This window comes from Arachis ipaensis, chromosome B03, assembly GCF_000816755.2.
Source record: "Arachis ipaensis cultivar K30076 chromosome B03, Araip1.1, whole genome shotgun sequence".
In the NCBI taxonomy this organism is placed as follows: domain Eukaryota; kingdom Viridiplantae; phylum Streptophyta; class Magnoliopsida; order Fabales; family Fabaceae; genus Arachis; species Arachis ipaensis.
In genome coordinates this window covers 102,876,745-102,889,376 of record NC_029787.2, presented here as the reverse complement: position 1 = coordinate 102,889,376, position 12,632 = coordinate 102,876,745, and the positions used below count along the sequence as shown (strand labels likewise).

General features: G+C 34.3%; 1 pseudogene; it reads right to left on the bottom strand.

Annotated features, from left to right (window-relative positions):
• LOC107633465 overlaps window positions 1–11,454 on the bottom strand; it is a 94,731-nt pseudogene extending 83,277 nt beyond the window's left edge.

Here is a 12,632-nt window from a genome sequence, read left to right as displayed (position 1 = left end):
GGAAAACACCAAGGAACACCAAACTTAAAAATTTTAAGATCAAGACGCAAGAAAAACTCAAGAACACTTTGAAGACTCACAAGAACATGAATAAAGAACACCAAACTTAAAATTTTTAGAAAACCAAAATAAAAATTTTGAAAAACAAAGGAAAACCAACAAGAAAACACCAAACTTAAAGTTTGGCACGAGATTTAATAGAAAAATTATTTTTAAAAAAAATTTTTGAAAAGAAAACAAAAGACTCTAACCCAAAAGACAAAAATTTCCTAATCTAAGCAACAAGATTCACCGTCAGTTGTTCAAACTCAAACAATCCCCGGCAACGGCGCCAAAAACTTGGTGCACGAATTGTAAATCACACTTTTTACAACTCGTACCACTAACCAGCAAGTGCACTGGGTCGTCCAAGTAATACCTTACGTGAGTAACGGTCGATCCCACGGAGATTGTTGGCTTGAAGCAATCTATGGTTATCTTGTAACTCTTAGTCAGGAAGACAATAAAATAATTCACTTATCAAATTTGATTGCAAGGAATAAAAGGGCAGAACACAAATTATACTTGTATGCAATGATGGAGAATAGGTTGGAGTTTTGGAGATGCTTTGTCTTCTGAAATTCTGCTTTCCTCTGTTTTCTGATTCATGCACGCACGTCCTCCTATGGCAAGCTGTGTGTTGGTGGATCACCGTTGTCAATGGCTACCATCCATCCTTCCAGTGAAAAGGGTCCAGATGCGCTGTCACTGCACGGCTAATCATCTGCAGGTTCTCAATCGTACTGGAATAGGATTTACTATCCTTTTGCGTCTGTCACTACGCCCAGCACTCATGAGTCTGAAGCTCGTCACAGTCATTCAATCCGTGAATCCTACTCGGAATACCACAGACAAGGTTTAGACTTTCCGGATTCTCTTGAATGCTGCCATCAATCTAGCTTATACCACGAAGATTCTGATTAAGAGATCTAAGAGATATTCATTCATTCTATGGTGGAACGTAAGTGGTTGTCAGGCACGCGTTCGTAGAGGAATGATGATGATTGTCACGTTCATCACATTCATATTGAAGTGCGAATGGATATCTTAGATAGGAACACGCATGTTTGAATGGAAAACAGAAATACTTGCATTAAGTCATCGAGACACAGCAGAGCTCCTCACCCCCAACAATGGAGTTTAGAAACTCATGCCGTCAAAAGGTACAAAGTTCAGATCTAAAATGTCATGAGGTGCGAAATAAACCTCTAAAAGTTGTTTAAATACTAAACTAGTAACCTAGGTTTACAGAAAATGAACAAACTATGATAGATGGTGCAGAAATCCACTTCTGGGTCCCACTTGGTGTGTGCTGGGACTGAGACTTAAGCTAATCACATGCATAGGGCTGTTTTGGGCGTTCAACACCAGCTTTGGATCCTTTTCTGGCGTTGAACTCCAACTTGTAACTTGTTTCTGGCGTTGGACGCCAGACAGCAACATGGAACTGGCGTTGAACGCCAATTTATGTCATCTATTCTTGAGCAAAGTATGGACTATTATATATTGCTGGAAAGTTCTGGATGTCTAGTTTCCAACGCAGTTGGAAGCGCGCTGTTTGGAGTTCTGTAGCTCCAGAAAATCCACTTTGAGTGCAGGGAGGTCAGAATCCAACAACATCAGCAGTCCTTTTTCAGCCTGAATCAGATTTTTGCTCAGCTCCCTCAATTTCACCCAGAAAATACCTGAAATCATAAAAAAAATACACAAACTCATAGTAAAGTCCAGAAATATGAATTTTGCCTAGAAACTACTGAAAATAAACTAAAAACTAACTAAAACACACTAAAAACTATATGAAATTAACCCCAAAAAGCGTATAAAATATCCGCTCATCAGTTATAAAGTGTGGGAATGCACCCATTCAAAGGGAGCTCGCATATTTTATTTTTTAATGATTTAGATTTAGTTGAGAGTGAGATCTTCTCCTCTCTCTCTTAGGATTTAGGATTTCTTCTCGCTTTAAGAGTGACTCTCAATCCAGGTTTTATATTTCTTTGTTTTAAACTTCCCTTTCACTTTATTTATTTATTTCAGTATCTGAGTTAGCTATTTACCTTTATAATTGAATCTATGAATTCTTCCATGTTACAGACTGTTATTTGAATTAATGATAATTGAGGTATTTTCAGTTTATGATTGTTCTCTTTGATTTAAGTTACCATTGCTTCCCATCTAAGGACATTTTTATTATTCCAGCAATTTTACTTTTTCCCCTTTTGGTCCTGGTTAAGAATTCAGTAACTCAACAGTTATTAAACTCAACATAATTGATAATCGTTATCTTGCTAATTGAGCTGAACTTAAGTAATCCCAACCTTTTCTTAGGAAATAAATAGGATTCAAAGGTCAATTTAATTAGTCCCTTGACTTTCCTTTGCCCTAGTAAAGGTTGACCAAGTGGAGTTTAGATTCAACTTTCATTATAGTTGAGAGAGATAACTACGTTGGACCTCCAACTTCTCTGACCTTGCCAAAAGTCTGCTTTACAGTATTTATTTATTTTAATTGCCATTTACTTTACTTGTCATTTAAATTACTTGCTTCTCATCTTCTAAACCCCGATTACAACCTTTATAGCCAATAATAAGAATATACCTCCTCGCAGTTCCTTGAGAAGACGACCCGAGGTTTGAATACTCGGTTAACAATTTCTAAAGGGGTTTGTTACTTGTGACACCCAAAACGTTTGTACGAAGGGATTTTTGTCGGTTTAGAGACTATATCTACAACGCGACTGTTTTTATGACATTCTTTACTGGCAAAAATCCTAACGTCAAAAATTACTATTTTTATTACTAGCATTCACATTAAGCACTTTTGCATCTGCATATTTCAGTTAAAAAAAAAAGAGAGCCCGCGACGCGACGCGACTGCATCAGCGACGCGTCCGTGTCGCAAGGAGATGGGAGATAATATTAATATGAACAGAGAGTTACGCAGGAGCAGCGCTGGAGGCGTGCTAATAGCACAAATCGTCCCACGCGACCACGTTGCTGACGCGACCGCGTCATATAGGAATAATGGCCTCCTACGCGACCGCGTGTCTCACGCGGCCGCGTGCCCTTGATTTCGACGTAAAAGGGGTGCACAACCAATTATTGTGCTAGAGTGGTGTTGGATTGGTGCTGAACGCACAATTCTACCCACGCGGCTGCGTGACTCACGCGACCGCGTCACATTCTTCTAAAGCCCACTCACGCGATCGCATGGCCCATGCGATCGCGTCACTTAAAATTTGGCACTAACAATAATTTGAATAGAGAGTTGTGCGAGCACGAGGCTGCCCTCGCGCTAGTAGCATGAATTGTGTCACACAACCGTGTGACCGACGCAACCGCGTCAATCCACTTCAGCGCAAGTCGCGCAACCGCGTCCCCCACGCGTCCGCGTCGCTTGCGCCGCACAGCTCACCCTAATTTGCCAATTATCATATCTTTTTCTCCCCAAATCCTATTTTTTCTTTTTCCTCCTTATTTCTTCTATCTTCTTTCTTTCTTACTTTATTTCTTTCACTTATCATCCCTTTTCACCTTCATTCTATTTTTTTTACTTAATTTATTTGCATATTTTATTCATTGCATCTTAATTTTGTGCATATTTTAGTTTTAATTTTTTCTTTTCTAAATTTATTATTGGTGTTAAATGTTCTTATTCAACTGTCACATCTTGAATTATTTTGGTGCTTAGTGACTTGTTTTACACTGTGGGATGATATTAATTATCTGCCAATGCCAATCTTTTATGATACTTGCACTTCACTTGCATTGACATGAATTTATATTGTCTTACACTCTCTTCCCAATTGTTACAAATTTTGTACCACTGGCATGCCATGCCTTCTTTTGTTTTCTCACTTGCATGTTGAAGCTTCCATGTAATTGAGACCCTCATTTTTGGCATTAACCAACCCATATTTTCTTTATTTTCTATCTTTGCTTTGGGTTACTTTCCTTCCCTTTTTCTTTCAGGATGGCCACCAGGAAGAGAACTGGAAGACGTTTGCATGGGGGAGACACACAAGTTCCTACGCACATTCCTTGATGAGAAAAGCATCAGTTGTAGCAGCCCGTCCACTTGTACATCCCAGCATGCACCGAGGACGGTGCAATCTTTAAGTGTGGGGAGGTCGATACCGATCTCCATGGGTTAGTTACTCTTCTATCTCAACACCAATGGTTTACTTTTCTTGTTCATTGTTGCATTTGCATGATTGATTGCATATTTGTTTGATTTTTGTGCATATTTTACCACTTGGTTGAAGTAATATGTTCTTTTTCAAGAAACCTTTTAGAGCATTTCACTAATTTGAATAAAACTTAATGTTACACTTGTTTGAAGAAATATTATACTGGAACATGGTTTAGAGCTCGAACACACAAAACTTGTGAGATTTTGAGCCTATTTGAATTGGTTGCATTTTATCAACCAAAATTTTGTTTTAGTGTGTATTTTTCTCGCTAAAATTGTGATCTTTGTCTTGCTTAATTCTATATTTCCATGGTTTGATGTATGCATGCACTTACATGATTGAGGCCTTTGTTTCACTAAGCTTACATACCCATATGGCCTTACCTTGCATTATCCTTTGCAAACCAATTTGAGCCTATTTTACCCCTTTGTTCTTTACTTTAGCACATCATTAACTCTAAGCGGAAAATAATAATGTCCTTAATTTGAATACTTGGTTAGCTTAGACTAGTGAAAGTGCTCATGAATTAAGTGTGGGGAAAAGTGGATTTGGAAACAATTAGTTTAAGAATTGGGTATTATATATCTTTATGAAAATATGAAAGAAATGTTTAGAACATGATTCATGCATTCAATATCTTAATCATATGCATCAAAAAAAAAAAAAGAAAAAGAAAAGAAAAATAGCAAATAATAAGGGGACAAAATGCCCCAAAGTAAGTGGTGAAAGCAATGCATATGTACTGTACTTGTAATTAGAATGCATGAATATGTGGAAAACATGGTTAATGGATAGTTAGATGTGGTATCATGATTACATGGATTGTCTAAAGTGAGGTGGAAAGTTTAAAGTTAATTGAGGATTCAGATTTTAGTCCACTTGGCCAAACACAATCCTACCTTGACCCTAACCCTATTACAACTCTTAAAACACCTCTTGATATGTGTATCTGTGCATTAAATTTATGTTGATTGTTAAATGAAGAGCAAGCCTTAGAAAGCAAGGTTAAGTAGAGAATTGAGAGAATCGAACCTTAAACACTTGAGTGATTAGAGTGTATACACTATCAGTGAGGGTTCGATGCTCAATTCCTTGTTCCCTGCTTTCATGAGCTATTTTCTTCTTGCAAGTCTATTTGAATTAGTGAAATCCAGTTCATATTTCTTCTTGAAAGATTTGTTTACTTTTAACTAAGTAGGTAAAAACATTTTGCATGTAGTTGCATTCATTTAGATTAGATTGCATTGCATGACATTCCATCACTTTAACCTTACTTATTACCTTGGATTTAGCATGAGGACATGCTATTGTTTAAGTGTGGGGAGGTTGATAAACCCATATTTTATGATGTTTTTTGTGCTTAATTTGAGTGATTTATTCAATCCTTCACCCACTTATTCATATTAATTGCATGGTTTTACTTTCCCTTCTTTATTATGTGATGTATGTAAAAAACATGTTTTCTAAGCTTTAAAATTAATTATTTTAATTTCCTTTATTTTCATTCGATGCCATGATTAGTGTGTTGAGTAGTTTCAGATTTTCTAAGGCAGAATGACTTAAAGGATGGAAAAGGAAACATACAAAATGGAAGGAAAAAGCAAAACGGAGCTTTAAGGAAACTGGTATCCACGCGACCGCATGAACGACGCGATCGCGTGCCAGAAGCGAAGATGCAGCGACGCGGCCGCATGACTGACGCGACCGCGCGCCTTAAGTAGAATGCACATGACGCGGTCGCATGACTGACGCGACCGCGTGGCAAGGAAAAGCTCCGAATGACGCGACCGCGTGACAGAGGTCATGCACCAGAAATTGTAGAAAACGTTCCAAGTGGATTCTGAAGCCTTTTTGGCCCAAATCCAAGTCCAGAAGGCATAGACTAAAGGCTATAAAGTGGGGGAACGCATCCATTCAGGGAGAGCTCGCATATTTTATTTTTCAATGATTTAGATTTAGTTAAGAGGGAGATCTTCTCCTCTCTCTTTTAGGATTAGGATTTAGGATTTCTTCTTGCTTTAAGAGTGACTCTCGATCCAGGTTTTACGTTTATTTGTTTTAGCTTCCTTTTACTTTTATTTATTCCGGTACTTAGATTGATCAGTGAATTTATGAATTTCTTCCATGTTACAGATTGTTATTTGAATTAATGATAATTGAGGTATTTTCAGTTTATGATTGTTCTCTTTGATTTAAGTTACCATTGCTTCCCATCTAAGGACATTTTTATTATTCCAGCAATTTTACTTTTTCCCCTTTTGGTCCTGGTTAAGAATTCAGTAACTCAACAGTTATTAAACTCAACATAATTGATAATCGTTATCTTGCTAATTGAGCTGAACTTAAGTAATCCCAACCTTTTCTTAGGAAATAAATAGGATTCAAAGGTCAATTTAATTAGTCCCTTGACTTTCCTTTGCCCTAGTAAAGGTTGACCAAGTGGAGTTTAGATTCAACTTTCATTATAGTTGAGAGAGATAGCTACATTGGATCTCCAACTTCTCTTACCTTGCCAAAAGTCTGCTTTACAGTATTTATTTATTTTAATTGCCATTTACTTTACTTGTCATTTAAATTACTTGCTTCTCATCTTCTAAACCCCGATTACAACCTTTATAGCCAATAATAAGAACATACTTCCTTGCAGTTCCTTGAGAAGACGACCCGAGGTTTGAATACTCGATTAACAATTTTTAAAGGGGTTTGTTACTTGTGACACCCAACACGTTTGTATGAAAGGACTTTTGAAGGTTTAGAAACTATACTTGCAACGAGGATCCATCCGTAATTTTCTAGACCACGCAAAAGTTCTCTCATCAGTTAGTATTCGAAATTTAAAAAGAGAAGAAATAAAATAAAATTTAAAAACTGATTAAATTAATTAATTAAAAAGATTTTTGAAAAAGTGTTATTGATTTTCGAAAATTGGAGAGAGAAAAGTAGTTAGGTGGTTTTGAAAAAGATATGATTGAAATAATAAACTTTTAAAATCAAACAAAAAGTTAAGTGGTTAATTGAAAAAGATTTGAAAATTAATTTTGAAAAGATAAGAAGTTAGAAAAGATTTTGAAATTGAGTTTTGAAAAAGATATGATTGAAATAGAAAAAGATATGATTGAAAATCATTTTGAAAAAGATTTGAATTGGAAATTAAAAAGATTTGATTTTAAAAATTAAAGTTGATTACTTGACTAACAAGAAACTAAAAGATATGATTTTAGAATTTAAAGATTCATCCTTTCTTAATAGGCAAGTAACAACTTGAAAATTTTTTATCAAAATATTAATTGTTAGCATTAATTTTGAAAATATGAAATAAAAATAAGAAAAAGATTTTGAAAATCAAATTTTTAGAATTTTCGAAAATATTGAAAAAAATGAAAAAGATTTGATTTTTGAAAAAGATTTGAAAAAGATAGAATTTTTAAATTGAAAATTTGACTTGACTAATAAGAAACAATTAAATTTTAAAACTTTATGACTAAATCAATCTAAAATTTTGAAAATTATGAGAAGAATAAGGGAAAGATATTTTTTAATTTTTGAATTTTTAATAAGGAAAGAGAAAAACATAAAAATGACACAAAACACAAGAAATTAAGATCAAAACTAATAATGCATGCAAGAACACTTTGAATGTCAAGATGAACACCAAGAACACTTTGAAGATCATGATGAACATCAAGAACATATTTTTGAAAAATTTTTAAGAAAAGAAAAACATGCAAGACACCAAACTTAAAAATTTTTATTCTCTAGACACTAATAATTCAAGAATGCATATGAAAAACAAGAAAAGACACCAAACAAGAAAATGCAAAGATCAAATAATGAAAATCATCAAGAACAACTTGAAGATCATGAAGAACTCAATGCATGAATTTTTTTTCGAAAATTTTTTTAAGATAATTTAAAAATATGCAATTGACACCAAACTTAAAATTTGACACTAGACTCAAACAAGAAACACAAAATTTTTGGTTTTTATGATTTTATGAAATTTTTTTGTATTTTTCGAAAATTATTTTGAAAAAGAAAATAAAGAAATTCAAAATTTTTAATACGAATTCCAGGAATTATGCAATGTTAATCTAAAGCTTCAGTCTAAAAAGATTATACATGGCTAGCCAAGCTTTAGCAGGACATTACATACAACAACCAAATTGATGGGAATCAACCAGCTCCTATGATGATAAAAGCATCATCTGAAACTCTAGAATTCATTCTTAAAAATTCTGAAGAATTTTTAGAAAACTAAACATATTTTATTTTGTTCATTAGAATTTTTTTTTAAAATTTTTTGAAAATAAAAAGCTAAAAAAAATAAAATAAAATTACCTAATCTGAGCAATAAGATGAACTGTCAGTTGTCCAAACTCAAACAATCCCCGACAACGGCGCCAAAAACTTGGTGCACGAAATTGTGATCTCAACTGCGCCAACATCTTAGTACGAACGATTGTAATCTCAATTATTCTTCACAAATCCGCACAACTAACCAGCAAGTGCACTGGGTCGTCCAAGTAATAAACCTTACGTGAGTAAGGGTCGATCCCATGGAGATTGTCGGCTTGAAGCAAGCTATGGTCATTCTTGTAAATCTCAGTCAGGTGGATTCAAATGGTTATAAGGTTTTGATAATTAAAAGATAAATAAAATATAAAATGAGGAATGCTAGGGGGCCAGCAATTTTGGTGTTTTGTAACCATCAATTGGCCATCAATAGTATTTTTAATGGTGTGAGATTACATCTAATGGTGAAAAATCACTCACTTTTGTTTTGATGGTTAAGTGCTGGCCAGAAAACACAAAAGTTGCTGGCCCCCAAAACTTTTCCATATAAAATAGGATATAAATACTTATGTAATTCATAGGTAGGAATTTCAGATAAGCGTCTAGAGATGCTTTGTTGCTTCAGAACCTCTGCTTTCCTATTGCCTTCTTCCAACCATGTGTTTCCTCCTTCCATGGCAAGCTGTATGATCCTCTCGGATGAAAACAAATCCATCTGCGCTGTCACCGCAGGGCTAATCATCTGTCGGTTCCCACTAGCGTCGGAATAGGACCATTGTCCTTTTGCACACTGTCACTTGTGCCCCACATTCGCAGGTTTGAAGCTCGTCACAGTCATTCCTTCCCAGATCCTACTTGGAATACCACAGACAAGGTTTAGACTTTTCGGATCCTGGATCCTACTCGGAATACCACAGACAAGGTTTAGACTTTCCGGATCCCATGACTGGCTGCCAATAAAGGTTCTAATCTTAGATTAGAAACCTAAGAGAATATACTCCAGCTGTCGTCCAACGACTACGTTGAACATCATGTAGATCACTTTGTGGTTGTCAGGCACGCGACCTTGGCTAAGTGAGTAACGAAGATTGGGTAATTGTCACGGGTCACCCCTTCATTCTGACTTAACTGAATTAAGTACGAGAGTATATCTTAGAGAAGAAGTAGGCGTGAATTGAATAGAAAAACAGTAGTAATTGCATTAATTCATGAAGAACAGCAGAGCTCCACACCTTAATCTATGGGATGTAGAAACTCCACCGTTGAAAATACATAAGTGAAAGGTCTAGGCATGGCCGTGAGGCCAGCCCCCAAACGTGTACAATATGAAATGTAAAAATGTCATAAGTTGGTCAAAAGACTCTAAAAGTAGTTTTTATACTAAGCTAGCAACTAGGGTTTACAGAAAATGAGTAACTAAGTGCAGATAGTGCAGAAATCCACTTCCGGGGCCCACTTGGTGTGTGCTTGGGCTGAGCATTGAAGCTTTTTCGTGCTTAGGCTGTTCCTGGAGTTAAACGCCAGCTTTGGTGCCAGTTTGGGTGTTTAACTCCAATTCTGGTGCCAGTTTGGGCGTTTTACTCCAAGATATTTTAGGCTAACTTTGAACGCCAGTTTGGGCCATCAAATCTCGGGCAAAGTATGAACTATTATATATTGCTGGAAAGTCCAGGATGTCTACTTTCCAACGCAATTGAGAGCGCACCAATTAGGCTTCTGTAGCTCCAGAAAATCCACTTCGAGTGCAGGGAGGTCAGAATCCAACAACATCTGCAGTCCTTTTTCAGCCTCTGGATCAGTAGATTTTTGCTCAGGTCCCTCGATTTCAGCCAGAAAATACCTGAAATCATAGAAAAACACACAAACTCATAGTAAAGTCCAAAAATGTGATTTTTGAATAAAAACTAATAAAAATATAATAAAAAGTAACTAAAATATACTAAAAACTATGTAAAAATAATGCCAAAAAGGGTATAAATTATCCGCTCATCAACTTCATGCGTAGAAAATTTATTGATTGAGGCATCCTTATTAGGAAATTTTTGAGAGTTGGAAACTTTTTTTCTGCTGTTTTCTTGTATACCAAAACCTGTTCAAAACTGAAGCATTCAATAATCATGTACATAAAAATTTTGAAAGTGGCATAGGAACATTAATCACCAAAGTAACGAGATAATAAAAGAACATGTCAAGCAACATAAACTTTTCGGGCTTCATAAGAAATAAGAGGAATAACATGTTTGAAGAAAATGACCATTCAATCAGTGTTACTTTCCTCATAAATGTCTCTTATTTTATCTCCTAATATATGTTTATATAGCAATACTTAAGTGAAATTAAAGAAGCAACGACATTATTCAACTACTTCTAGCACTAGTGTTGTTAATAATCCGTTAAGGAAAGACTAAGCTTTTAAATATTGGTTTAAGAGTTGTGATTAATTAAGAAAATCCATTTAGGATCAAATAGTAGTGCATAAATTATCAGTTAATTAAGTTCCAAAACATTTGAAACCATAATTAGAATTTAATTTTAATATAATGATAGTACCAATTACATATCATCACAACAATAAAAATAATTATTTTTCACAATCAATCCGAGAATTGTTAGAATACATATGACATCAAAATTATACATTAAAACTATTTAGAAATTGATTTGATGTCACATTTAATTTTCTATAAGAACTTATATAATATAAAAAAGAATTTTAATAAATCACCATCATTCATAATTTTTGAAAACTACATACATTTGTATCTAATTTAAAATCAACTAGAAAATAACTTCCAGTAGCAACATTGATGCTAATGAAAACTCAGACTTTTGAATATTCAAACTAAATAATTAATTGAGCAAAAGAAAAATTCAACAACTATAATTAAAAGTATAGGAATTGACAATGTACAAATTACAAACTGAGCCATCGTTACCTACAAATCGACAAGTACCAGGAAAAAGATGCCGAGAGGGAGAAGTAGCGATAGTTACCTACTTCAAATTGCGGCCGTGGAGAGCAAGCTGAGTGACGACAACAACAACAACAAAATCCTACCTAATTTTTTAATTAGCAGAAATATAAAATAAAAAACAAGAAATCAAAAAAATAAAGGGAGAAGATCTACTAGAGGCGACGATCTTGTGCGTCTATGCGCAAGACCGGAGGTGGTGCAAGCGGCGAAGGTGCGGTGTTGTGAAGGTGAGAGATTGGCAATGACAGATCAGAAAAAAGAAGAATCGAATATAGCAACAATGTCGTTCACGAAGGAGGCATTGCTACCAAACCTGGAGATACTTTGGTGGAGGAGGTGCCTTTACTCAATCTGAACTGCGGTGGCGACGGTAGCAGCGACAATTATGGCAGGTTTTGACGGTGAGCTTATGCTTTCTTTAAATCTATTATGAGTTATGACAGTTGGTTTAGGTCAAAAATTATTTTAATAAAAATAATACTGGCTATAACTTTATGGTCATTAAAATTTTTTCAGTAAAACAGAGTTTTTTTGTATTTATTAATGGCAATAATGAAAATTACTATGATAATATAATTTTAATAAGAATAATACTGGTCATATGACCACTAAAAAATTTTTACTAAATTTTTTTTTGTATTTATTAGTGGCAATAATGACAATTGCCATTATAATATATAGTAATAATGACAAATATATAATTATCGTAAAAACATTACTTAAATTAAGAAATTAGTAGCCATTATGTAATGCCACTAAAAATTTATCACTAAAACATATTTTTCTTGTAGTGGTAGTTTGTTGCATTCACCCTAATAAATAGTAATAGGTGTAAAGATTTATTGATTTAAACTTTATACCTAACTAAATTATGATAAGATGTAAAATTTTAATATTTTGTACTAACATCCTAATAAATCATAGTAAGATAACATGATCTACATATACATAGTAAATTTTTATAATCCTATCACAATTTATATAAAAAAAGATAAATGTATCACCAAAAATGGTTTAAAACAACCCTATAATATTAGTTTTCAAAAATTTATTTATGTGGAAAAGGCCTAAAATTTCTTTATAAATTCTTTTAAGATTTTTTTAAATATTTTTTTTCATTAATAATCATATTA